The sequence below is a fragment of the Capra hircus genome, chromosome 5 (genome assembly GCF_001704415.2).
Source record: "Capra hircus breed San Clemente chromosome 5, ASM170441v1, whole genome shotgun sequence".
Classification (NCBI taxonomy): domain Eukaryota; kingdom Metazoa; phylum Chordata; class Mammalia; order Artiodactyla; family Bovidae; genus Capra; species Capra hircus.
In genome coordinates this window covers 46,595,396-46,618,574 of record NC_030812.1, presented here as the reverse complement: position 1 = coordinate 46,618,574, position 23,179 = coordinate 46,595,396, and the positions used below count along the sequence as shown (strand labels likewise).

Below are 23,179 nucleotides of genomic sequence, written 5' to 3'. Positions count from 1 at the left end.
AGACCAACTCTAAGGTACATCCTGGTTTCACAGTAGTTAAAATGAGGGAAGGCATCCTTCAAATAAATGAAATACACTCTAAATTCACTTTCAGCTGAAGCTCTTAGGTACCCACGTAGGAGGAGAACACACAGACACAGTTATAACTAAATTCCTTGTCCTAACTTCAGCTCCTCTTTTCTGTTTTCTCTTCTCTTCCTCCAAGTAAAATTTTGTTTCCAAAGAGGTTTCTTTACCGGGAAAAAACAGATGTGAAGCCCCATCAGGTGGCAGGCGTGGCCACTTCCAACTCTGGCATTCTGTAAGGCTGTAATAATAACACACAGGTAAAGCTACTCACTCGTAAGTTTCCAGGACGTTCACTACCACAGGCTTCTTTCCAAGCCTTGGGAGAGGTCCTAGTGAGGTGTTCACATGGTCACATGGTCTTGTAAAATTTTTAAAATATACTTTTGTATTTTTCTCCTTAAAGAGCTGCCTTCCCTCAAATTGTATAAGCTTCGTACCAGAAAACCTAGATTTTTCTTTGATCACAGCACTTTACATCTGTATACCACTTGAAGAGGTGCCTAGTAGATTTACATATTTTCTCATTTGATTCTTACAGAAATCCAGGATCTCAAAGATGAAAACACTGAAGCTTTTTGAGGATAGATGATTTGCCTAAGGACATCCGATCAGGCAAACCATTTTGCTAGAACTTAAAACCAGGTGCTCTCACTATGAATGAAGTCTTCTTCTTCATACACCACCTTGGTTAACAAGGGTTGCCTTGACTCGGCAAGTTGCCAAAGTGATTCTGGCCAAAATAAAGTTCCAAATTCTAACAAAAATTCTTGTTTTTTTTTTTCCTTCTCGAATATAAGTATGAAACATAAAACTACATGTGGTTCAAGCAGATTGTGAAGTCACTTTTAAACAATGGGAAAATAATATTTTCTGATTTGTAGTGACTTACTGACCTGCCATTCAGGTATGACCTAAATCAAATCCCTTATGATTATACAGTGGAAGTGAGAAATAGATTTAAGGGACTAGATCTGAAAGATAGAGTGCCTGATGAACTATGGACGGAGGTTCGTGACATTTTACAGGAGACAGGGATCAAGACCATCCCCATGGAAAAGAAATGCAAAAAAGCAAAACGGCTGTCTGAGGAGGCCTTACAAATAGCTGTGAAAAGAAGAGGAGCGAAAAGCAAAGGAGAAAAGGAAAGATACAAGCATCTGAATGCAGAGTTCCAAAGAATAGCAAGAGATAAGAAAGCCTTCCTCAGTGATCAATGCAAAGAAATAGAGGAAAAGAACAGAATGGGAAAGACTAGAGATCTCTTCAAGAAAATTAGAGACACCAAGGGAACATTTCATGCAAAGATGGGCTCGATAAAGGACAGAAATGGTATGGACCTAACAGAAGCAGAAGATATTAAGAAGAGGTGGCAAGAATACACGGAAGAACTGTACAAAAAAGATCTTCATGACCAAGATAATTACTATGGTGTGATCACTCACCTAGAGCCAGACATCCTGGAATGTGAAGTCAAGTGGGCCTTAGAAAGCATCACTACAAACAAAGCTAGTAGAGGTGATGGAATTCCAGTTGAGCTGTTTCAAATCCTGAAAGATGATGCTGTGAAAATGCTGCACTCAATATGCCAGCAATTTGGAAAACTCAGCAGTGGCCACAGCACTGGAAAAGGTCAGTTTTCATTCCAATCCCAAAGAAAGGCAATGCCAAACAATGCTCAAACTACTGCACAATTGCACTCATCTCACATGCTAGTAAAGGAATGCTCAAAATTCTCCAAGCCACGCTTCAGCAATACGTGAACCGTGAACTTCCAGATGTTCAAGCTGGTTTCAGAAAAGGCAGAGGAACCAGAGGTCAAATTGCCAACATCTGTTGGATCATGGAAAAAGCAAGAGAGTTCCAGAAAACCATCTATTTCTGCTTTATTGACTATGCCAAAGCCTTTGACTGTGTGGATCACAATCAACTGTGGAAAATTCTGAAAGAGATGACAATACCAGACCACCTGACCTGCCTCTTGAGAAACCTATATGCACGTCAGGAAGCAACAGTTAGAACTGGACATGGAACAACAGGCTGGTTCCAAATAGGAAAACGAGTACGTAAAGGCTGTATATTGTCACCCTGCTTATTTAACTTATATGCAGACTACATCATGAGAAACGCTGGGCTAGAAGAAGCACAAGCTGGAATCAAGATTGCCGGGAGAAATATCAATAACCTCAGTTATGCAGATGACACCACCCTTATGGCAGAAAGTGAAGAGGAACTAAAAAGCCTCTTGATGAAAGTGAAAGACGAGAGTGAAAAAGTTGGCTTAAAGCTCAACATTCAGAAAACGAAGATCATGGCATCTGGTCCCATCACTTCATGGCAAATAGATGGGGAAACAGTGGAAACAGTGGCAGACTTTATTTTGGGGGGCTCCAAAATCACTGCAGATGGTGACTGCAGCCATGAAATTCAAAGACGCTTACTCCTTGGAAGAAAAGTTATGACCAACCTAGATAGCATATTCAAAAGCAGAGACATTACTTCGCCAACAAAGGTCCGTCTAATCAAGGCTATGCTTTTTCCTGTGGTCATGTATGGATGTGAGTGTTGGACTGTGAAGAAAGTTGAGCGCTGAAGAATTGATGCTTTTGCACTGTGGTGTTGGAGAAGACTCTTGAGAGTCCCTTGGACTGCAAGGAGATCCAACCAGTCCATTCTGAAGGAGATCAACCCTGGGATTTCTTTGGAAGGAATGATGCTAAAGCTGAAACTCCAGTACTTTGGCCACCTCATGCGAAGAGTTGACTCACTGGAAAAGACTGATGCTGGGAGGGATTGGGGGCAGGAGGAGAAGGGGACGACAGAGGATGAAATGACTGGATGGCATCACCGACTCGATGGACGTGAGTCTGAGTGAAGTCCAGGAGTTGGTGATGGACAGGGAGGCCTGGTGTGCTGCGATTCATGGGGTTGCAAAGAGTCGGACACGACTGAGCGACTGAACTGAACTGAACTGAGTGACCTGCCAGACCCTCATTTCAAAGGCCACACCAGTTCCAGAAAATAACACCTTCGTGTGGAAGCTGATGAGAAATGCGCCCCGCTGAATTCTGAAAGAAAAAGCTTGCTCTTCTTTTGTTGCTGTTTTGTTTAATCTTTGTTCCACTCAGTGATATACACACACACATAGGAAAATATTTTTCTCATATCTGAAATCTGGATATATAATTCCTGAAAAAATATTACTCCTGTCTTTTCTTCCTCCACTGCATATTCCTCTTTAACAGATTCATCATGTGGTCAGAATACAATACCCACACGTGTTATCAAGTATGAATATGGCAGAGGACAGTTTCCTTTTAAAAGCATACTGCCCTACCAATGCCTTTAAAATCTATTAAGGAATATCTCACCAAGCCCAGGAGAGCATTACAATAATTGGTTCTCTTACCCAGGTGAAAAAGAACATATCTGTCAACTAAAGAAGTGCAGAAGCAATTAACACCTCAATGCTCTCCCAGGAAATTGCTTAAATTAAAGAAATAACAGGGATACATCATGGTTATTGTATTTCTAATATTTAGTTACTCACATGGCTGTAGAGTGCCTCAGTCACTCCCCCCCTCCTCCCCAGCACAACAGGGCCAGGTACTGTTGTCAGGGTGGCTCGGGGTGTTCTCGGGTACTTGCACGTGTAGCACACGTGGTTCTTTGGTCATATTTCTCAGAGGCTGATGCAGAAATTGGGCTGATGCAATTCACATGCAAGGCTATGTACGTCTTAAATCAATACATTCTCAGGCATAAAAAACACGTTTCTGGGTTCTGTGCTGCCCCAGTGGAACTGACTTATTTGTCCTCTTCCATAGCTGGGCTACTAAACAGAAAGTTTACATTGGAAGGAAAGTTATGACCAACCTAGACAGCATATTCAAAAGCAGAGACATTAATTACTTTGCCAACAAAGGTCTGTCTAGTCAAGGCTATGGTTTTTCCAGTAGTCATGTATGGATGTGAGAGTTGGACTGTGAAGAAAGCTGAGCGCCGAAGAATTGATGCTTTTGAACTGTGGTGTTGGAGAAGACTCTTGAGAGTCCCTTGGACTGCAAGGAGATCCACCCTTTGGAGTTGGATCCTAAAGGAGTCCATCCGAAAGGAGATCAGTCCTGGGTGTTCATTGGAAGGACTGATGCTGAAGCTGAAACTCCAATACTTTGGCCACCTCATGCGAAGAGTTGACTCATTGGAAAAGACCTCGATGCTGGGAAAGATTGAGGGCAGGAGGAGAAGGGGACGACAGAAGATGAGATGGCTGGATGGCATCACCGACTCGATGGACATGATTTTGGGTAAACTCTGGGAGTTGGTGATGGACAGGGAGGCCTGGTGTGCTGCGATTCATGGGGTCGCAAAGAGTCGGACATGACTGAGCGACTGAACTGACTGATTGACATGGCAAACAGCAGAGGTTGAATTATGGTGTGAATCAGATTGGTAAAAACCCTTGTTTGTCAGCAGCAAGGTCTACAGACAGCCTAGAAGTTTAATCCATCATTTCTCCCTCTTCTCAATAATGTTACTTTGCCTTTATTGAGTGCAGTCTAGGTACACAAACCTGATGAGGGTTTTGAGAGACCCAGATACTGAGAGCAAGGCCTGCACCTCTGCAAATCTTAGTCAAGGTAAAATGTATTTCTTTCCTTCCTCCCCACCCTACCCTTAAAGCTTGGCTCTTGTAAAAAGGACCAAAGTCAACTCTCAGAATTCTCAGAGAAAATCAAACATGATGTTCCAGTTCCCGTTTACAAAGGGGAAGTCAGGTAAACATGTAAAAGACACAAAGCAAAACACCTATCCTTCTGAAACTACTCCCTAAAATTGCAGAGGAAGGAACACTGTTAAACTCATTCATGAGGCCACCATTGCCCTGATACCAAAAACCAGACAAAGATACCACAGAAAAGAAAATTACAGGCCAGTATCATTGATGAACATAGACAGAAAAATCCTCACCAAAATACTAGCCAGTTGAATCCAACATGTAGTGTTATGATTAGAAGGATCATATGACACAATCAAGTGGGATTTATCCCAGGGATGCAAGGACTTTTCAATTTCTGTAAATCAGTGGGTATATGACATCATTAAATTAAAAAATAAAACCCATATGATCATCTCAACAGATGAAGAAAATGCTTTTGATAAAATCAACATCCATTTATGGTAAGACAGCATGCAAGGAGAAGAGCAGCAACAAACCCAGGAAGATGCTGAAGGAGCCTCTGCAGGAGGAGAGCAGTTAGTTCACCGTGTCTGGGGCCTGAATCAGATTACAGATGATATTAAAGGTCATCTGGTTCAAGACCTACCTCATTTGATTTTCTTTACAGCCACCATCCAGTCTGGAGTAGCCCCAGTGTGAGAAACGAATCCTCTCAGAAAGCACCTATGTCTTCTTCAGGCAGTTTGAATGAATACTAACTACATATATTAGGGACCTCATTGGTACCAAGCCTGACTTAGTTTGCTGTGTCAGACAGATGCTAAGGTAGTCATTCATGATGCCTGACTTATTTACTTTTTTTTAAGAAACCAGTTTGCTTTTATTTAAAATTTTTTAAAAAATGTTTTATTAAAAAATTATTTATTTTATTTATTTAGCCATTTTTAGCTGTGCTAGGTCTTTGGTGCTGTGTGTGGGCGCTATGTGTGGGCTTTCTCTATTGCCGCAAATGGGTTTCTCATTGCAGCAGCTTCTCTTGTTGCAGAGAACTGTCTCCTGGGCACCTGGGCTTTACCAGTTGCTGCAGGTGGGCTCAGCAGTTGCGGTGTACAGGTTTAGTTGCCCTGTGCCTTGTGGGATCTTCTTGGACCAGGGATGGAACCTGGGTTCCCTGCATTGGCAGGTGGATTCTTAACCACTAGAACACCAAGGAAGTCCATGATACCTAACTTCTGACCACGAGACCTTGTATATCCCCCTTTTGTGAGAGTGGGTGTGGCCTGTGCCTTGTATCTTACCAGTAGAATATGGCAAACGTGCTGGGATGTATGTGGTTACATGTATGTGACTATGCACATAGGATGTAGCAACCATTCTTGCTGGAGACTTTCCTGCTTTGTGGGTTTTGGAAAAGCAGGCAGCTGTGTTAGGGTTGAAGGTCTTTGGCTGAGAGCCAGCAAGAAACTAAAGCCCTGAACTGAAGTCTGCCAACACTCTGTGTGAGCTTGAAAGCAGACCCTTCCCCAATCAAGTCTCAGATGAGGCTGCAGCCCTGGCTGACAGCCTGGTTGAGCTCTGTGAGCCCCTAAAAAGGAGAACCGGAGAAGCTGTGCCTTGATTACTAACCCACAGAGACTATGAGATCATGAACGGTATTGTTTTCAAGCTGTGAAATTTGCAATAGTAAGGTCACACAGCAGTAGATAACTAATACAGATGTTTTATAGGTGTTAACTCATTTAGTCCTCATTACTGTCTCATTTCACACAATGGAAAAATGATACATGAAGCATGAAACATAAGCAACCAGCCAAAGTTCAGAGAGCAGGGCCAAAACTGGCCCTGAACAGTTCTGGCAGGGCCAGAACTCAAATAACTAAATACCGAAGTAGCTACGTTACCAACCAATAAGGTATACTGCCTTTCTGTACTTCTTAGAAACTTCTACTTTAAGTTGCTTCCAAATCTGATTTCTATAAATTATCCCTATAGCATGAGTGAAAAATCCAAATGCAATGGCAAACCAGATACACTAAATGAATGAACAGGTTGTATGCAACCTGTGATCAGCAGGGTGTGACATGAAACAGACTGAAGATCAACAGACGCTGCCCCATGGTATTCACTGGCCAGGTGCATCTAGGCTGCCTTCAACCAGCGGGAGGGTGTTAGCTGGCGACCTCAGACATGTGAGTTCTTATTATGCTTCTGAGTTCTGAGAACATATGGACCCCTTTTCCATCAGTTCAGTTCAGTTCAGTCATTCAGTTGTGTCCTACTCTTTGTGATCCCATGGATGGCAGCATGCCAGGCTTCCCTGTCCATCACCGACTCCTGGAACTTGCTCACACTCATGTCCATTGAGTTGGTGATGCCATCCAGCCAGCCATTCATCTTCTGTCGTCCCCTTCTCCTTCTGCCTTCAATCTTTCTCATTATCAGGGTCTTTTCCAATGAGCCAGTTCTTTGCATCAAGTGGCCAAAGTATTGGAGTTTCAGCTTCAGCATCAGTCCTTCCAAGGAATATTCAGGACTGATATCCTTTAGGATGGACTGGTTTGATCTCCTGGCAGTCCAAGGAACTCTCAAGAGTCTTTTCCAACACTCCAGTTCAAAATCATTAATTCTTTGGTGCTTAGCTTTATGGCTTCAAATATTAGAAACAAGTGATGATTCCTGTTTCCAATCTTCTATTTTCTCCTTTAAATGAACAGCAATACCCTCACATCTTTGTTCTCTCTTGAAGATGGTCTTCTTGACACAAGGATAAATATGTACAAGTGTGTTGACTCTCTGTAGTATCAGCTGAAAACTCCTACTATTTATCTCCTTTATTCCTTATGCATAGAGAGCAGAAGAGTCCTTGTTACCATAATTATGACCACTTTCATCTGGCCTCCTAGAAAGAACAGTTCTTGAATATGCTTTACTAGAACATGGACAAGTTTTATCATGCAAGAACTATAGTGAACAGGAGATGGTAAGGTCAGCTGGAAGAATTTTTCCGAGTTCTCTAGGCCATAACAAGAAGAAGCTGGGGAGGAAGTCTACTTCTAGTAGAAACTGGTGTAAAGTTACTTTTAGCATGGTGAAATGCTGAGCTACCCAATTTCAGTGATGCATCTCCAGTAGCTTCTAAGTAGAACAGTCTAACTAGAATGGATAGAATTTAATGTAAGAGGAAACTTATGCTAAATCTAAGTAAAGTGATATTAAAATAACCCCTTAGGTGTTTAAAATATATTTGAGTTTCTAGAGTCCAGTAAATTACCTCTCAGAGAATTAAAAAATATGCAGACATAATAAAGAAACAAAGATAAAAATGAAAGACATGCCAAAAGGCTGGGAACAGGTGAGCATCTAGATTTCTACAATGAAGGGCTTGGAAATTCTAGATCTCTGAGATTGATGGCAGGTCCTGGCAAAATTTTAGAAAGGATTATTATACCACAAGGAAAAGGCATGCAAACTAACATTATACGGGCATACCTCATTTTATTGTGCTTTGCTTTATTAAGATTTTACAAACTGAAGATTTGTGGTAAACCTATATCAAGATGTTTAGCACCATTTCCCCAACAGCATTTGCTCATTTCATGCCTCTGTATCACATTTTGGCAATTCTTGAAATACTTTAAACTTTTTCATCATTACTATGTTTGTTGTGATGATCTGTGATCAGTGATCTTTGATGTTACTATTGCCATTGTTTTGGGGTGCCAAGAACTGTGCCCATATAAGATGGTGAACTTAATAAATACTGTGTCTTCCGACTGCTCCACTTACTAGCCCTCTCTCTCCCTCTCTTTTGGCTTCTGAATTCCCTAAAACATACAATAATATTGAAATAAGGCCAATTAATAGAATTAGAATAGCTTCCAAGTGCTCAGGTGAAAGGATTCACATGTCTCTTGCTTTAAATCAAAAGACGGTTATGGCTGATTTGCATTGTTGTATGGAAGAAATTAATACAACATTGTAATTATCCTCTAATTAAATAGAAAATACTCCGTGATTAAAAAAATCAAAAGATACACATGATTGGAGACTTTCCTGATGGTTCAGGGGCTAAGACTTCATGCTCCTAATGCACAGGGGCTGGGTTTCATCCCTGGTTAAGGAACTAGATCCTACATGCCACAGTTAAGAGTTCGCATACTGCAACTAAGACCCAGTTCAGCCAAAAAAAGAAAAAGAAAAAAAGTCAAAAAGAAATATAGACAGGACTGGGCTTCCCTGGTGGCTCAGAGGTAAAGAATCAGCCTGCAATGCAGGAGTTGCAAGAGATGCAGGATTCATGCGTGGGCTGGGAAGATCCTGGAGATCTTGCCTGCAGAATCCTATGGACAGAGGAGCCTGGCAAGCTACAGTCCATAGTGTTGAAAAGAGTTGAAAACAACTGAAGTGACTTAGCATGTGCACACACACACATAGATATGATTAAGCTTAGTGAGGAAGGCATGTCAAAAGTGGAGACAGGCCAAACACTAGGCCTCTTGTGCCAAAGAAGAATGTAACGGAAAAGTTCTTGAAGGAAATTAAAGGTGCTACTCCAGTGGACACACAAATAATAAGGAAACCAAACAACCTTTGAGTTGATCTGGAGAAAGTTGTAGTGGTCTGTACAGAAGATCAAATCAGACACAACATTCCCTTAAGCCAAAGCCTAACCTGGAGCAAGGCCCTAACTCTCTTCAATTTTATGAAGGCTGAGAGAGGTGAGGAAGCTGCAGAAGAAAAGTTTAAAGCTGGCAGAGGTTGGTTCATGAGGTTTAAGGAAAGGAGCATCTCCAAAACATAAAAATTCAAGGTGAAGCAGCAAGGGCTAACAAAGAAGCAGCAAGAAGTTATCCAGAAGATCTAACATACTTAATAAAGGTGGCTACACTAAACAGCTGAGCACCGAAGAACTGATGCATTGGAACTGTGGTGCAGGAGAAGACTCTTGAGAGTCCCTTGGACTGCAAGGAGATCCAACCAGTCCATTCTGAAGGAGATCAGTCCTGGGTGTTTTTTGGAAGGAATGATGCTAAAGCTGAAATTCCAGTACTTTGGCCACTTCATGTGAAGAGTTGACTCATTGGAAAAGACTCTGATGCTAGAATGGATTGGGGGCAGGAGGAAAAGGGGACGACAGAGGATGAGATGGCTGGATGGCATCACTGACTTGATGGACGTGAGTTTGAGTGAACTCCAGGAGATGGTGATGGACAGGGAGGCCTGGCGTGCTGCGATTCATGGGGTTGCAAAGAGTTGGACACAACTGAGCAACTGAACTGAACTTAATACTAAACAGATTTGCAGTATAGATGAAACAGCTTTCTATTGGAAGAAGACTTCCTACCATCTAGGACTTGCATAGCTAGAGAGGAGAAACCAAGGCCTGGCTTCAAAGCTTCAAAGGGCAGGCTGATTCTCTTGTTAGGGGTTAATTCAGCTGATGACTTTAAATTGAAGCCAATTTTCACTTACCATTTCCCAAATCCTAGGGCCTTCATAATGGAACAAAACCTAGATGACAGCAAATTTGTTGACAACTTGGTTATACTGAATATTTTAAGCCCACTGTGGAGAGGCACTACTCAGAAAAAAGACTCCTTTCAAAACATGACTGCTCAGTGACAATGCATCTGGTCACTAAAAAGCTCTGATGGAGACGCATGATGGGATTCATGTCGTTTCCATGCCTGCTAACACAACATCCATTCTGTAGCCTGAAGATCAAGGAGTAACTTTTACTTTTGAGTCTTATGATTTAAGAAATACATTCTGTAATGTTATAGCTGTGGAAGAGAGCGATTTCTTTGATGGATCTGGGCAAAGTAACTTGAAAACCTTTGGAAAGAATTCACCATTCTAGATGCCTTAAATAATGTTCCTGACCCATGAGAAGAGGTGCAAAAGATCAACACTACCGAGTCTGGAAGAAGTTGATTCCAACCCTCACGGATGACTTTGAGGGGTTCAAGACTTTAGTGGAAGAAGTAACTACAGATGTGGTGGAAACAGCAAGGAAAACAGAATTAGAGGTGGAGACTGAAGATGTCATTGAATTGCTGTAAACTTTGATAAAACTTTCATGAATGAGGAGTTGTTTCTTATGGATGAGCAAAGAAAGTGGCTTCTTGAGATGGATCTAGTTAGGGTGAAGATGCTATGAAGATTGCTGAAATGACAACAAAGCATTTAGTATATTATATAAACTTAGTTGATGAAGCAGAGGCAGAGTATGAGAGAGGATTAACTCCAATCCTGAAAGTTCTACTGTGGATAATCTGCTATCAAACAGCACTGCATGTTATGAAGGAATCATTTATGGAAGGAAAAGTCAGTTGATGTGGCAAAATGTCATTGTGTTATTTTAAGAAACTGCCACAACCACCTCAGCCCTCAACTGCCAACATCCTGATCAGTTAGCAAGCATCAACATGGAGGCAAGATCCTCCACCAGCAAAAGGATTACAACTTGCTGGAGACTCAGATGATGGTTAGTATTTTTTAGCAGTAAAGTATTTCTAAATTAAGATAGGTACATCATTTAAAAAAGATGTAATGCCATGGCACACTTAACAGACTACAATAAAGTATAAGCATAGCTTTTATATACAATGGGAAACAAAATGCTCATATGATTCACTTTATTGTGATATTCACTTTACTGTAGTGGTCTGGAATAGAACCTGTACTGTCTCCAAGAGATACCAACATAGAAACACAATATAATGTGAATACATATTTGAGTATTTCAGTGAGCTTTGAAAAAGAACTCTTCTGATATCCTGCAGACAGTACAGAGTTCTGTGAACTAAAAGTCTGTGGCTTTGAAGCTCACAGAGGATGATATCCACAGTGATATCCTGAAAATCACTGTTGATGGAGGAGCATCAAGGCTTCTGGTCTGGGTGCTGCAGAGCTCTGTCCTTGGTACTGCTATGCTCAAAATTCTCAACAGTATTAGGTGCTTGTAAAATGTATGGCCAATTCACTGCTAAGAAGAGTGGTAAATATAGGTGATGTGCAGGAATAGAAACGATTTCCACTATGTTGGAAAGACGAGCTGAATCATTTGAGACCTGGCTACAAGAGTGGAAAGGTGAGGGGCTTTGGATTAAAGTAATATAAACTCAGATACTAGCTTGGTTGTTGGATAAACTTGGGCAAGTTACATGAGCCTCATGAGACTTCAGTTCTTCTCCCATAAAGCTGGCATCATTAAATATCTCTTTTGAACAAATAAGACTGGTACACAACAGATGCTCAATAACTGTTAGTATCCCTCCTCTGTTCCTCTTCTCAAATCTTCCTAGCTGAATATAATCGAAATACATGTATAGACAACTGAACAAAGGGTACTGTGTTGCTCAATGTTACATGAAGTTCTGTGTTGAAGGGAGGAAGCCTAGCTCCTGAGAGAAATTCATGAGAACAAGGACTATTAATTGCAAGTTCAATGTAAACAAACATCATTTGTTCATTAAAAAATACAATCTTAATTGTCATTAATTGAGTAGAATACCAGATCGGGCAAGGTCCTGATCTTCCTGTATTCTGTGCTCTTCAACTGGAAGAAGAATTCAGTTTTCACTGCCACATGCTAGAGAGACTCCCAGGGTGTGAAAAATATTACACAAAAGGCCAGGTTGAAGGGAGGAACGTGGTTTACCTGGTTAAATAACAATGATGACTCAGGGAAGAACTGATAGGTACATTCAAGTGTTTGAAAGACTTTTGGAGAAGTTCAGAAAAATTAGAAGAGCCACTGGGTAGAGGTACAAGGTAAAATGTTGGCATAAGGACTATTTCCTAACAGGTAGAGATTTTAACACATTATTGACCAGAGACATATTAATATCGTCAGCCTTAGTTTCCATAAAAATCCCCCAGTCTACAATGTGTTAAAAAGTGGGGGCTACCTTTAGTAGATGGTAAATATCCTGTCACTAAAATCATGAAGCAGGAGGAGTTAGATGTGAAGTTTCCTATACTGAAAGAAGAAAATAAAAGGAAAGATGTGCGTGAACATGTGAGTGACTGTGCTAGGTTTTGGTGTTTGGAACAGAAAGGGCATGATGCCTCATCATTCCATCTTAGTATTTTGTAAGGTTTGATGCATAACGGTGATCAGATCCTAAAGTAGGTAATTAAGAAGTCTTTAATATAACAATCATGGACCACACCCAGTGATGAACACTTCTGGGTGGGAGAATTTTTAATAAAGAAACATTTTCTTGACTATAAGGAACTGACATTAATTCCAGGTGGTACAGTGGCAAAGAATCTGCCTGCCAACGCAGGAGATGCAGGTGTGATCCCTAGGTCAGGAAGATCCTCTGGAGAAGGAAATGGCAACCCGCTGCAGTATTCTTGCCTGGAAAATCACTTGGACACAGGAGGCTGATGGGCTACAGTCCATGGGGTCACAAAGAATAGGAGACAACTGAGCATGCATTCATACAACCTTAAATTAGAGATAAGTCTAAAACATAGGAAAATAATTGCAGAGCAACTTGAAACAGGATGAGCTAACCTGCCAAAAGGTTTAATAAAAACACATAATACTCTGGGTGTTCATAAAAAGAAATGCTTATGAAAGGCCATAGGGGAGATGGAATATGATATGTGCAGATGACATGGGGTATCAGCATCAGATGTGTGAGTTCATTTGATCCCTTTTTGATTTGAAGAAGTCAGGGTTTTAAGAGAGAAGAGGTTTCTATTTAGTTAGGGATCTACAGGGCTGCAGGGTAATCCTGGACGTGGCCTAAGGCAATCCACTCTTCCAGTCTTTGAAATGACACCTCCTCCTCCTCCTCTACAAGCCTGTACCATCTCCTTCCTCTCTGTGATGACCTCACCTATTATTTCAAGAAGAGAACAGAACCATGAGAAGAGGATTTATGTGTCTTCTTAGCAGGAATCTGCAATAATCCTCCTGCCTTCGTGCCCCTGGATTCATCTGCCTTTCCTCCTGTTGACAACTGTGCTGCATGCTGGGCGGCACCCCCTTGAACTTCTTCAAAGAAGATGCTTTGGCTTTCATCTCCTCTGCTTCCTGTATCAATTTCTCTTATTCCACTAAGAGAATCTTAATCACACCAGCACACAAACACACTGTATCCTCTCCCATATTTAAAAAGAGAGTCTCCCCAGATTACTTGTCCCCTCCAGCGACTGTCCCATTCTCCTGGTCCTCTGGATAGAGGAGTTTTTTGAAAACTTGGAAGTATTGTCCACAGTCTTTGACTCTGCACTCAGGTCCTATTCTCACCTCCGCCCACTCAAAGCAGGCTTTTGCTCCCATCATTTCACTGAAACTTCTCTAGTTAGGGTCACTAAAGACTTTCTTCAAACAGAATCCTATGGCCAGTTCTCAGTGCTCATCTTATTCCTCTACCATCAACACCTGACTCATTTCTTTCTCCCTCCTTAGTCCCATGTGGTCCTTAACTTGGATCCCAGGGCACCACATTCTCCTGCTTCTCCTTGCACTGTCTCTGTTTCTTCAAGTCTTCTGCTGAAACTTCCTTCACGACTGACTTCCGAAGGCTGAACTTCCCCAGGCTCAGACCTTGAACCTCATCTCCATCTATCTGCACTACCAAGATGATATCTATGCCTCATCCACAAGGGTGTCCATACAAACAGCTCCAAAATTTGCAGGCTTCCCAGGTGGCACTAGTGGTAAAGAGCCTGCCTGCCAATAAAAAGGATGCAAGACCTGGGTTTGATCCCTGGGTCGGGAAGATCCCCTGGAGAAAGAAATGGCAACCCACTCCAGTATTCTTGCCTGGGAAATCCCATGGTCAGAGGAGCCTGGTGGGCCTCAGTCCACGGGGTTGCAAGAGTCAGTCATGACTTAGCGACAAAACCAGCATCACCACCACCACTGAGCTTTACTCTGAATTCCCCACTCCATTTCCACTGATCCATTTCTTCCTCAGTGGGTTGTCGTCTTAGTAAATGGCATCACCCAATTAAGAGCAAAAACCATGGATTCATCCCAGACTTCTCTTTTCCTTTCATATTTCACAACTAATTTGTCAGTAAGGTCTTTGGACTCTTTCTTCAAAATATGACCATTTTTTCTACCTCCACCTCCATCAAGCTATTTGGAGTCACCATTATTTCTTGAATGAAATACTGCAATGGCAACTGACCTCCCTGTTTCCATTCCTGCCTCCTTAAAGTCTATTTTTCCATATAGAAGCTAGAGAGACTTTAAAAATGCATCAGTACCTCAACTGCTCAATCCTTGCAATGGTTTCCTGTCACACTCAGAATAAAACTCAAGCTCTTACCTTGGCTACAAGTCCTACAGAACCTACTTTTGTCTCTCTCTCCAACCTCTCTCTCACCACTCTCAGCCTTGCTTCTCCCTCTCTGGCCATGCTGGCCTTCTCTCAGGTTCCTGAATAAGAAAAGTTTGTTCTGACCTCAGGGCCTTTGTACTTACTGGTCTTTCTGGCGTAGAATCCCCTTCCTCCAGATCATTATGGGTTCATCCTTCATTTCAGACTCACACAATTGTTACTGCCTAATTGAGGCTAAATAACAGCAACTAATTGAGGCTATCCTAGACTTTCTTTTCAAACACATGTCTTTCTGTCCGGGACTCTCTTCCTTATACAGTAAAGTGAAAGTGAAAGTGAGAGTTGCTCAGTCATGTCCAACTCTTTGCGATTCCCTCCAGGCTAGAACACTAGAGTGGGTAGCCTTTCCCTGCTCCAGGGGATCTTCCCAACCCAGGGATCGAACCCAGGTCTCCTGCATTGCAGGCAGATTCTTTACCAGCTGAGCCACCAGAGAAGCCCAAGACTACTAGAGTGGGTAGCCTATCCCTTCTCCAGGGCATCTTCCTGACCCAGGAATAGAACTGGGGTCTCCTGCATTGCAGGCGGATTCTTTACCAGCTGAGCTACAAGGGAAGCCCCCTTACACAGTAAGTCCCCTACATACGAATCTTCAAGTTTCGAACTTTCAAAGATGTGAATGTGTGTTCCATTGGTGTCAGGCATGAGTGATGTTGCAGCTTGCTCTCCGTCTCCTACTGTCGACAGTCCTTCAGCTCTGTCATCTCCCACCTCATCTTGCTCCTCCAGGCAGTAACTCTTCTTGCCTGTTCATCAGTACCAGCCCCTGTATGCCAGCTGTTGTATAGTACTACTGTACTTTTCAAGGCACTGAACTGTAAGATTAAAAGCGCTTTCATTATGCTTTGTGCATGCATGTTTTCTATATATTATTTTTGTGAAAAGTATTATAAACTTATTATGTAAGGACGATATGCCTGTTAGCTGGATACCTAGGTTAGCTTTGTTGGACTTATGAACAAAATGGACTTTCAAATGGAACCTGTGCATATGTGGGGGATTTACTGTACTAGTGTTTTACGTTATTGCACCTAGCACAGCCTGATCTTATGTTAGGCAGTGAATGTTTGTTGAGTGTCTGTCTCCCCCACTAGCAGGCCAACTCCAGAAGCACAGAAGCATGTAGGATATTGCAAGCTTCCAGAACACTACCAGACACATACAAAAAAATAAGAGAAGATCATTTAGTTAAAATGGACTTAGGGAGCAAGTAAAAGATTGGCTGGAGGGAAAGAAAAAAAGGGATACAGTGAAATAGGCAAGGGTGAAATGCGTGGAATCAAAGCATAAGCAGTTTACATTCTACGTAGAAGGCAGCAAAGCACCAATGGTGCAATCAAACTTCTAGAGAGAAAAAGATCTGCCAGGTGCTATCAAGTATTCCTCCCCTTCCCAATTTCAAAGCAGAAATAATATCAGTTTACCACCTAGCTCAGTAAGAGTCCTTAGAAATGTGCAAGGATGTTTAATAATAAGAGAACTGAAAATGGACATATTGAGCCCATGGCTCAGAGTCATTCTTAACTCACTGAATCAGATAATGGGAGATATATATGATCTGATTTTAGAAATCTCTTCGCAAGATGAAATGCTCTGCTGCAGAACAAAGCGACTCATTTCATCCATTCAGTGCTGTCTTAAAACTTTGTGTTATCCTAAAGTTTTAGAAGGGAAACATGAAGCAGAGAGTCATGGTGCTACTAGCTTAAAAACAAGTATTCAAAAACCTGCTTGGCCAATTTCAATTTCTTTCCTTGAAAATCACAAATGTATAGAATAAATTACAGCACAGCCTACGGCATAGTATCAGTTTGCCTCCTCAGTTTCTGCTAGCCCTCAGTTACTTAGAGAGACAATGGCATGACCTTTGCCTCTACTTGCTGACCCATCTGTAATCATGGGACTATCAGTGATGACTGAGATGGATTCTGCAACTTGGACAGGCAGAGCCCACTCCTACCCAAGGCTCCTGTTCACCTGACATTTTCTTATGTTACTTGGAAGCAGAGCGGCCACTAGGAGTCAAAGTCTTTTCACCTCATTTTCATTAAGAATTCTCCTCATCACCTTCTCTTTTTGCTCACTGCTCAGGACTCTGGTGGAAATTCATTGTTATCTAAATGAATGTTGGATAAGATTTTATTTGATCCGCTACTTTCTAGCCCTGTGACCTTGGCCATGTTAGTTTAGCTCTCTGAACTTGCTTCCTCATCTATTACAAGGGAAATGAAGAAAATTCCTGGGGATGTTGTAGAATAAATGTAACATTATTTGATAAATGGTTAGGTCCATACCTGCAGCATGGCATGAAATGAATGATAACAAGTATTTTTCTAATTAGCTGTGGTTTCCTTCATTCTCTCTTTCTAGATTAGGTTACTCTTGTGATCACTGCATTCATGTTATTCCCTAGGCTTTGGGTTAATATTATTCAATCTCCTCTCTATCAGTATTTCTTGTCATTTTATAGCAAAAGCCCCATATGCCTTCCACTCCCGTCCAAATGCCCCACTGTTGCACTATAAATCAACAACCACTCATCAATATACTGACAAACTGGGGTTCTCAATGTCATTTCTTTGGAGAAGAATCTCACTCCAAGCCAGAGTTTCCCGAAGGATATTGTATATACACACTGATGGATGTATTTGAGGGAACAAACAAACCTTTAAAAAAACAAGTTTGCAGAGACGTGCATGGACCTAGAGTGTGTCATACACAATGAAGTACGTCAGAAAGAGGAAAACAAATCTTTTATTTTAATGCATATATGTGGAATCCAGAAAAATGATACTGATGAACCTACTTGCAAATCAGAAATAGACACACAGACACAGAGAACAAGATCCCAAGCAGGGAAAGGAGGGAAGTAGGAGGAATCGAGAGATTGGGACTGACACATATGCACTATTGACACTATATATAAAATAGAGAATTAATGAGACCCTACTGTACAGCACACAGAACTCTATTCAATGCTCTGTGGTGACCTAAACAGGAAGGAAATCCCAAAAAGAGGGGGACACGTGTATCTGCACAGCTGATTCACCTTCCTGCAGAGTAGAAACTAAAGCAGCTAACCTCCAATGAAAACTAATTTAAAATTTATATTAGAAAAATACAATCAGCATATCAAACTCAACATAATAAAGCTAAGGAAAAAAGTGAATCAATTTACATTCACTTAAAATCATATTAATTACAGTCAAGGTAGAACACAGATAGATAACAAACGGGAAGACAACATGGGAGTGACTGAAAGTGGGAAGTTGTTCTCAGTCATGCCAGCCTGATGGATAAGAAGGGGGTATTAACAGGCCCGGATGCTTTCTGTTCTATAGTAAACTATGTAAGACGGTCCTTCTATTTCCCTAGTGCAGGGACTTCCCTGGTAGTCCAGTGGTTGAGATTCCACACTCCCCCTGCAGGGAGCATGAGGTGACCCCTGCTCAGGGAACGGAGATTCCCTAAAGAGTGCAGTGCGGCCGGCGGGGGGCAAAATATATATATATATATATATATATATATATATATATATATATATATATGATTTCTTTCCCTAGTGTCAATCAATCCACACAACTTTCTTTTCTCTCTCTCTCAGTTGGTTTAATGTTGTGTTACAACACAGGTGTACAATATAGGTGATTCCGTTATACATATACATATATTCATTCTATTTCAGATTGTTTACACATATAGATTATTACAGATTACTGAGGAGCATTCCCTGTGCTATATAGTAAGTCTTTGCTGGTTATCTATTTTATCCTCCCAGTCTAACTCTCTCAAGCAACTTAATTTAAAAACCCCCGAATAGAAGGTCTCCCTAACTTGGAGAGCAGGAGAATTCATTTTTCTTCAGTGCCTAGGAGACAGAAAAGACTTTCTCCTTGTGTACATCTCCTTGAGCCTCCTGGTAAAATGTTTTCAGACACTGGAGGTTGTGCTGGCTCGTCAGACTCACTCTGATTACTGTGTGTACCCAGAGCACGACACTGACCAACAGTTACCACTTCTGTAACACAGGAGGACTCGGGGAAGATCCAAGCACAGGACTAATTCATTACACATCATTTACAGTAAATTGCATGCTGGAAGAATGATTGTTTAAAAATCATTTGCTGCTGATGTACCACTTCATTATATTTCACCCGTGTTTACTAAGGCGGGAGAGAGGTTCGAACATAATAGACTGTCATTTCTCTGAATTGCTAATGAAAGCCGCAGTGCTGAACACACAAATCAAGCTGCTCATTTTTTGCCCAGCGCAATTTGAAAACTCAGTATGTACCACCAGCCACAGAGCAAAGTGGATCAGCTCTCTGGGGGAAAATCCTTCATGTGTACCTGCCATAAGAAGTAATAAGTTCTGCTTTGCATCACTCTATTTATAGACTTCAGTTATTTTCACATATTTTTTGGCCTTTTTTCTATAGCAGCATGCAATCTCAAATGAATCAGTCTCATCTTGTCAATTTCACTGTTAAATTGGGCTTAAATATTCTCTTTAGGTGTTAGAGGATTGCAGGGACATTTTCTGTTCAAACAGGAACAAATGAGACTGAGGCAAGATCTTTGGTCTCTAAAATTCTCTAGCTTCTAACTGACCTATATTTCATTCATTAGTCTTAGGCAGCAGATGACTTCCTTAGAAATGCCATATTTGGTGCAGTCCCAAGGCCTGGGTGAATAGCTGTTGCATGGTATACGATGAATCAGAAAATACACGGTAAATGGAAACTATGTTGAATTTTTTTTTTTGGTAGCAAAGTATATTAGTCATGAGGTAACCAACTTAGCACAAGGAAAACCTTCCTGCTGATCTTTGCCTGCTCATTAATTCCACAATTGCTTACTATTTGCTAAGCACTGCTCTATGCGCTGGAGACAATAGTAGTAAACAGGACATATAAAGAACCTGACCGAGGGTATCTTACGTTTTAGTGTGAGAATGAGAAAAAAATAAATGTTATCAGTCAGTTTCAGATAGTGATAAGTACTATGGAAAATTAAATAAACGGAGGCACGAGCAGAATCTCCGACATATTTGTAATGCTGCCAAAAGTCTTGATTTTATGATCTTAGAAAGTTGTCTCTAAAGAAGTGATATAGCCTTGACAATTTCTTAAATATTCAGTAATTACAACACTCGTATCACTGTTTTGAGTTCTTGATGCTGACTGTTGGTCTTGATGCTGCTCTGGCAGGACACTCTCTATACTGCGGTCCCCACAGTCCTCACTTGGGCCCACTGGGATGTCTTGGAGGATGTGGGGACAGCCTGACTGAGCAGCTGAGGAGCTTGCCTCTTGGCATATTCCCATATGGGTGATCCCCTCACTAAGAGCAGAGTTTGATTCAGCATCTTTGGGCAACATCTGCAGCACCCCAGCACCATTTTTTAAAATAATTTATTTATTTATCATTAATTTCTTTTTTGGTTATGCTGTGTGGCATGCAGGATCTTACTAATAGTCCCCCAATCAGGGATCAAACTCATGCCCTCTTAGTGAAAGTACAGAGTCTTAACTACTGGATAACCAGGGAAGTCCCTCATGCCTATTTTTCCTTTAAGTTTTAATTTTTGAAATAATTTTAAAATTGTATTTTAAAAATTGTATTTTGCTGCAGGAACACTGTAAAGCACTCACTCCTTGATATCCTTCATGCATACACACACACAGAGACATTTCTCTCTCTCTTTTTTTTTTTTTGGCATTGAGTATACATTGCAAATACCTCCATTCCCTTGGTTTTATTGAGATGTAACCGACAAAGCCATAAACCATTTAAAGTGTACAATGTGACCATTTGATGGGCATATGTACTGTGCAGCACCATGCTTTGTATGACATGACACACTTGCTTGAGTCAACTGACTGGTTTCCCATTAGTGAGACATGCTCCATTTCTTGGAGCAGCTCAATGGTGGAACTAGACAGAGAACTAGGCCTGAAAATCAGAGGAAATGCCCTTCACCCACCTGAACAGTATTAGAGCCATAAAATCCTAGTGTAAATGTCACTCTATATATCTGCTCTAATAATGAAAATTTAGACCAATGAAGCGTCAAATTGTATGTTAACAAAGAGGAAAATGCTGAACAGAGAGGGCAGAACTTTAAAAATTCCTGTCCTTCCCTCTTAATTCAAGGTTGCCAGCTTCTGTGTGTGGGGCCAAGGGCACTGTATTATTTTATACACTTTGATTTTTCAGTAGGTGTTGATGCTTCCTTGGAGAAGGCAATGGCGCCCCACTCCAGTACTCTTGCCTGGAGAATCCTATGGACGGAGGAGCCTGGTAGGCTGCAGTCCATGGGGTCGCTAAGAGTCAGACAGGACTGAGTGACTTCACTTTCACTTTTCACCTTCATGCATTGGAGGAGGAAATGGCAACCCATTCCAGTGTTCTTGCCTGGAGAATCCCAGGGACGGGGGAGCCTGGTGGGCTGCCGTCTATGGGGTCACACAGTCAGACACGACTGAAGCGACTTAGCAGCAGCAGCAGCAGCAGCAGCAGCAGCAGCAGCAGCAGCAGCAGCAGCAGCAGCAGCAGCAGCGATACTTCCTGGATGTATTCGAAACAGTGTATGTGTACACATCTTGGGCTGATTAACATTTCAGACTCTCAGTCTGTATACCCTCTGCAAATACTCAAATGTGAGATACAAGAAAGATATATCATCTTTATCCTATTATGACCAAATTGATAAATGTCTTTTCTCATACTCTAGGAGACAAAAAAATTCTCACACAAAATTTTGAGGTCTCATTTTGGCTACAGAGTTAAGATAATTTTCCTGGGGCATCAAGAGTTTGAAAGTGCAGTAGATATGAACCCTTGACTTCTTCCTGCTTTTGTGAATTGCCCCAAAGTCTTTGCCATGAAAAAAATAAGCAAAGAAAGCCATCCTACCTGGAAAAAGGAGGTCAATCAAATAAATAATATATTAACTTTAGGCTTTCAGGTCTAGTGTGGTATCCTGTCTTTTCATGAACATTAGACAGACATGATTAAATAAGCCACAAAGTATTGTAAAATGTGTTAAAACAAGAGGCTGCAATAATTTGGACAAACCCTCCATGTGGTCAAACTTTGATTCACCAGTAATCTTTCAAACAAAGGAAGATTAGACTGACAGATTTTTTTAAATAACCATAGATGTGGAATAGAATCTGCTAGTTCAAAATACTTCTCTTCTCTTTGAAAAAGAATATGAGTAGAAATAAGGTTAAAATTTTTTTAACAGAATGTTAAATTTTTAATCTAAATTTAAACTTTAGTGTCATAGAGACAGTAATGTCATTTCTTTTCCACTATTATCATTACTAAAAATTTTATAAAACCTTATGAAAGACCAAAAAAATCTTTTTTTACTCATTATGCCATAAGAGACATGATTAAAATGACAAGTTCCCAAATAACATGAAAAATGCATTTCCCCTTTATCCAAAGCAAATGCATTTTGCTCCTAAGAGATGTTTAATCTATTCTCTTTTTTTGAGAAGAGATAGCAGAGGGATGAAAGGATTTACAGTTCGAATTGTCATTAATGAAAGACACATATTTGACTTGTGATTATAAAATAATTGCTGTAACAATTTTGAGTTTAGACAGCAGTAGTGAATTTTGATATGAATGAAAAACAAATTATATTTCTGTTAACATTCAAGGTTACTTCTCCGGGTCAGAATTCTGAAAAGTTACCCTTTATTATGCCATGGGAATAGTGGAACCAATGTTAAGAAATCTTCTCTATGTGTATGTGTACAAATATTTATTCCAGGAAGCATTCTGTTTCTATAGAATTAGTTTAAAAGAACAGCTTAATCTTTCATAAAAACTTTTATAAAGAACTTTAATATGCTTTCTACTACCTTATTCTCTTCCTCCAGCCTCTCCATCAGAGAGAGTGCTCACATGAATGGCTAAATTCAATCACCATCATTGGCTCACTGGGAAGAAATGTGAGGAAAAGCCACAGTTCCTTTATAGTTTCAGCTTCTGAGTGTTTGCTTACTCCCTAGCAACTGGGGCACCAAAATGGCCACAGGACTGC

At 40.9% G+C, this 23,179-nt stretch overlaps 1 protein-coding gene and 1 pseudogene across 2 annotated transcripts in view; one reads left to right on the top strand and one right to left on the bottom strand.

Moving 5' to 3' along the window:
- GRIP1 (glutamate receptor interacting protein 1) overlaps positions 1-23,179 on the bottom strand; it is a 316,084-nt gene that overhangs the window by 193,560 nt on the left and 99,345 nt on the right. The gene's annotated exons all lie outside the window — the stretch shown is intronic.
- Positions 5,258-11,239, top strand: LOC108636087 (annotated as a pseudogene).